The sequence below is a fragment of the Ceratina calcarata genome, unplaced genomic scaffold (genome assembly GCF_001652005.2).
Source record: "Ceratina calcarata isolate Rehan_Ccalc_2016 unplaced genomic scaffold, ASM165200v1 scaffold83.2, whole genome shotgun sequence".
Taxonomy (NCBI): domain Eukaryota; kingdom Metazoa; phylum Arthropoda; class Insecta; order Hymenoptera; family Apidae; genus Ceratina; species Ceratina calcarata.
The window spans coordinates 6,208-12,165 of NW_017179631.1; the positions used below are offsets into that span (position 1 = coordinate 6,208).

A 5,958-nucleotide genomic window follows, 5' to 3' on the forward strand; every position below is an offset into this window, starting at 1 on the left:
TTTTGTGTAAATTGTACTGACATGTGATTCGTGTTTATTATATACATACATTTGTATGTACAGTGGATAGTGAAGAAATGAGGGATTTCGAAGGATTCGTCCAAGTGAAACGGAGATTTCCTTCAACTTTTCCCTGTTTTCTATTGTTTGAATACCCGACGAAGGATGCATCGACTGGCTTCGATTATAATGGTGAGAAAAATAAATAAATTATACCTTACAGTCCTTTTGTTTACTATGAAATTGCATACGATTAACATAAAATTAATAATAATTCTATACTGAAACATGGTATTTGAGTAATTAATTCATATAGTACTGATGTTAAAAGTGAGACTTTTATTGTTAATAAATTGTTAATGATTGATTTTGGAGGAAAATGTTTCAAACAAATGTTATAACTACTAGTAATAGGTACAAATAAGGTTCTACACAATTTTCTTGTAACTGTAATACTTTAGGAGTAATAATCAAAAGCACGAGACTCTAGTTTCTAAGTAATAGAATTTCGATAGACAGTATTAGTTTATTGCATATAACTCGTTAATTATTGGTCCTATGAAAAAATGTATTAAACAAAACTTGTGGGTTCTGATAACATCTACAAATTAGGTTGTGTACAATTTTGTCGTAAGTCCAATACCGCAGGAGTAATCATGCAAAGTGGGAGACTCTACCTTCTTACGATAGAGAGTATCAGTTTATTGCGAACAATTTGTTAATTTTGGTTCTACCAAAATATTTCCTATACAAAAATTGTAGCCTCAGTCGTCAGCTAAAAATAAGGCTGTATGCGATTTTCGTTCAGGTCCAATAGTTTGGAAATAATTGTTATCAATTCTAGATATTACATTTTGAGGAACACTATTGTCGAACTCTAATTGCTGACAACCAAGTTAATAATAATAACTTCGTTCACAACTCAAATTAAAAGTTAAATTTTAAACTATAATTTAGTACCTCCACCAATCTTGTGTAACGTACTTAAATCACGACTAAATGAAAATTTGTCGAATTTGAAAAATTAAATTCTACTGAAAAATATTGCCAAACGTCAGTCCTTAATAATTTTTTTGATATTGGCCGAAATAAGTTCAACATTACCTCAAATTAAAGCTTGAACTCCCTACTTGAAATTTTTCTCTTATAGTTTTGTTTAAACCAGTTTCTAAAGAGGCCAGAATTGACCTTGAAGCAAGGGTAGTCGACTTCCAAGAAATTCCATTATTGATCTTGTATATGTGTATATACGTATATACATGATACATTATGGAGATAGAAATCTACACGCACTGTACAGAATATAGAGAAAAGGGTGAAATATCAAATAACTTACCCGATTATTTCATTACAAGGCCTTGTATTAAGAAAATATTTGTTTGTTTTAAAATATGCAATTATTATTTGTATAAAATATAAGACGATTAATTTTTGTTCTCATTCAAAGAACAATAAATAATATACAGGGTAAGCCAGTAAAAAGTACCATACACAATAAAGTGTTGTTTAACCCTTTGAGCGCTATGAACGCATATTTGGGTATATACATAACCATTTAATTTCGGCTATGAACTATGAACGCATATATGGGTTCTCACGCAACCACTCAACTTGGGCTACGAACGCATATATGCGATTGATGCTACCAAAGGTTTTTGAGGTTGTACCAGTGTAACCACGTACTTATTTCTCGACATTTGTTCTTTGCTTTTTAGTATTTCACTTTAAATTGCTCTATATCATTAATAACCTCACGTATTATATGCATTCGCGTTGTCGTAAAAAATAGGTAGCCCACAGCGGGCGCTCAACATCACATCACTCAGCAGCGCTTAAAGTGTTAATGGTATTATTAAAACAAGCTACACATGTACATAAAATCGTTAAATGACGGAGAAGGAATGTATTTTTAAATTTTGACAAATTCAATCATACGACTCTCAGCTTCTATATAGAATGAAATCAATGATGAGTGAATAATATTATATGGTTATTGTATATACTATACCTTAGGAAACGTAAGAATAGTGATTGTACCTCCAGTTTTGTTCATCCTACTTTCAATGACTTTTGACTTCTACCCGTTATCTTGTTTCCTATTAGTACTTGCTTAAGTTTGTGATTACTGAAGAGCGAATCATAGTGCTACGAGCATTTCTGACTTGGGGTCATTTTTAACTCACAATCAGATGCTATATTCCACGAGTGTTATGCCGGAGCCATTTTTGATTCAAGCCCGTTTTTCATCCCTTCATTAATATATTCGTCCATTCTTTAGAGCATATACTAGTGGAGGCAGTATGCCGTGCTCGGAAAGTGTGGTTAGTGTCACTAGATCTGACATTTAACTAGACGTAAGGGTACATGCTATCTCTCTCACACACATCACTCACACAGCCAATCGCATACGGAGTGAGAGAGATAGCATGTACCCTCAGATCTAGTGACACTGACCACACTTTCCGAGCACGGCATGCTGCCTCCAGTAGTATATGCTCTAAGGACCATTCCATCAACTATTGTACCTGAATTATTTTTGACCCGGGACCATGTTGAAATCATTTTTGACTGGAGGTCATTCGCGATCTATCTCTTCTTATGCCGGGAACATTGACCCACACTCATAGTTCACTAATACCTACTTACTGCCTTTATGCTCCCCACGCTTGTTAGCTTCTATCCCTAGATAGACGAGGTGAGGTACATCACGTACACACCGTTCCATCACTATATACAGATGACTTGAACGATTCTAATGGCCTATTCCCACTGCGTTTTCCCGCTCAGTCCCAGCGAGCGAAATTGGGGTACCCGAGAGCGGAAATACGGACAAGTCAGTACCATAGTTAAGGGAAATGGAGGTATACGGAAAAGCGTGTATAAGAAAAAATGTGTGGGTGACGTCCAGCGGGCCCGGTCGAGTAAGACCCCTGCTAAAGCGAGAGGGTAAAAAAACCGCGGAGAGTGGAAAAGAGACCGAGCATAGCGGAAAATAAAGCGAGAGGGAAAAAAACCGCGGAGAGCGGGAAAGAGACCGAGCATAGCGGCAAATAAAGCGAGAGGGTAAAAAATGTCGCGGAGAGCGGGAAAGAGACCAAGCACAGCGGAAAACCTGGAGATCGGGAAACCTCGGGAGCGGGAAACGTCGAGATCGGCAAACCTCGGGAGTGGCAAACATATATATATAATAACACCCTCGCTCGTCATTCGTTAATTTCGAGCACCTTATCACCCTGATCTGTTTATGTTTCACCCGTCTCTGATTCGGCAACCGCACCCATCGGACGGACCACTCTCTGTCTCTCACCAGATGGCGCGTCGTCCGTCCGATGGGTTTTTTTCCCCTCTCGCTTTATTTTCCGCTATGCTCGGTCTCTTTCCCACTCTCCGCGGTATTTTTACCCTCTCGCTTTAGCAGGGGTCTCACTCGACCGGGCCCGCTGGACGTCACCCACACATTTTTTCTTATACACGCTTTTCCCTATACCTCAATTTCCTTTAACTACGGTACTGGCTTATCCGTATTTCCGCTCTCTGGTACCCCAATTTCGCTCACCGGGACTGAGCCGGAAAACGCAGTGGGAATAGGCCATAACTCCGGACCCATTTCGCACATACACATAGAAAATGTGACGCGTTCTCACTCTCTTTCTCTATCTATCTTTAATGCCTTCCATGCGTTGCCGCTACTTGGATTTGGACCCCACATTTTTTCTATATACAGGGTGTCTCAGAAAAAGTGTTAAAGTCGAAGAGATGTGATTCTGTAAGTGTTTCTGATCAACAGTCTCCTTTGCCAAAATGCAAAGTGAGGTATTGTTTTTAAATTATTAACGAAATACACTGACCAATAAGAGCACGTATAGGGTCCGCGCTAAGCCGCTGTCGAGCATCACGATTCGAGCCAACCTATTCGTAGCTGGGCGCGGGCTGTACGCGTGCTCTCATTGATCAGTGTTTTTCGTTAATAATTTAAAAACAATACCTCACTTTGCATTTTGGCAAAGGAGACTGTTGATCAGAAACTCTTACAAAATCACCTCTCTTCGACTCCAACACTTTTTCTAGGACACCCTGTATGCATCGTGGAGTCATCCTGAAATTCTCGAGTCACTTATACAATGCGTTATCGCTCTCCGTCCGTTATCATACAGTCTTGAAACCTGTGACCCTGTCACAATAAACGAAGAAGAAAAAAGAAACTAAGGGAACGGAATAAAGTAGGAAAAGAACAAAAACAGTTTAAATGGACTAAATTAACTAAAGCTCAACACATTGATATACGTTATTTTATCACTGCCTTTTAGCGTCCATACGCATACAGTGACTCACGAAAGTATTTGAATACCTACTGTGAAATACTTTATTAAGTATAATCAGTATGTTATACAACGCTTACCGAAATAATATTAACACTGTAAGTAGGTATGACTGTTTAGATTATGTACGTAAAATTTCAAACGAATCGAAATATATACACAACAGATATGAATTATTTCTTTCAAACATAAGCATTGTTGAATCCACAAAAGTATTTGAACACACAGAAATTAGTTCCAAGAACCAATAAAGACACAGTTGTCCGGGCACCGAATGTAAACTGATTGTTGTTAGTCGTCATCGTATGTACATTTGTCAGTCTCAGTTTAGCATTCATGGTGAAATATTACGATATTCATTATGTGTCCTAAAAAATCTGAAATTCCTGACAGTGTGAGACAATTAATTGTCAAGTGGCGTAAAGAAGGGAAGACGTATGGCGAAATAAGTAAATTATTAAATATAAATCGGTCTACAATACACTACATCATTAAAAAATCGGAATCTGAAGGAACTATAAGAAATAAATATCGCTCAGGCCGACCAAGAAAACTAACGGAAAGAGAAGAAAGAGTTTTAGTCCGTGAAATAAAAAAAAATCCTAAGATTTCTGCTACAAAACTTGCGACTACAGTTAAAGAGAACTTCAACAAAGATGTGCATCCAGAATTATGCAGAAGACTACTACGAGAAAATGATTATCATGCCAGGGTTCCCAGAAAAAAACCGTACATTAGTGATATTAATAAGAAGAAGAGATTAAAGTTCGCTAAAGAATTTATTAGTAAAGATAATGCATTTTGGAACAAAGTAATATTTTCGGATGAATCGAAATTTAACATTTTCGGATCAGACGGACGCAATTTTGTTTGGAGACAGGCAAATACCGAAATGGAAACGAAAAACTTACATGCTACAGTGAAACACGGGGGTGGCTCAGTCATGGTCTGGGGATGTATGGCAGCAAACGGCACCGGGAATTTGATTTTTATAGAAGGAATAATGGATAAATACAAATATTTGAACATTTTAAAACAAAATTTAAAAGAAAGTGCAGAAAAATTGAGTAATAGCGATTTTTACTTTCAACAGGATAATGATCCTAAACATACTGCAAGAATTGTAAAAGAATGGATCTTATATAATACCCCTCACACGTTGGTCACACCACCACAAAGCCCTGATATTAACCCGATTGAACATCTATGGGCAATAATAGGGAAAGAATTAAAAAAATTTAATATAACATCCAAGGCAACTTTAAAAGAAAAAATACTGCAAGTGTGGGATTCTGTATCACCAAGTACTACAGAAAAGTTAGTAAACAGCATGCACAATCGCTTACAAGAAGTTATTCGTGCTGAAGGTGGACCTACTAAATACTAAAACTTTAAAAATCATCTGTTCAAATACTTTTGTGGAATCAACAATGCTTATGTTTGAAAGAAATAATTCATATCTATTGTGTATATATTTCGATTCGTTTGAAATTTTACATTCATAATCTAAACAGTCATACCTGCTTACAGTGTTAATATTATTTCGGTAAGCACTGTATAACGTACTGATTATAATTAATAACATATTTCATGGTAGGTGTTCAAATACTTTCGTGAGTCACTGTATGTGGGGTACAAG

At 36.9% G+C, this 5,958-nt stretch overlaps 1 protein-coding gene across 5 annotated transcripts in view; it reads left to right on the plus strand.

The window, feature by feature from the left end:
- Positions 1-5,958, plus strand: part of LOC108631160 (uncharacterized) — a 30,008-nt gene that overhangs the window by 1,579 nt on the left and 22,471 nt on the right. For 4 of the 5 annotated variants that reach the window (XM_018034894.2, XM_026818662.1, XM_026818661.1 and 1 more), the window contains one exon: positions 64-192. The gene's annotated coding sequence lies outside the window, so the exon portion shown is untranslated. Of the gene's footprint in view, positions 1-6; positions 193-5,958 lie in introns of those variants that run through there. The other variant, XM_026818660.1, reaches the window with a different exon arrangement.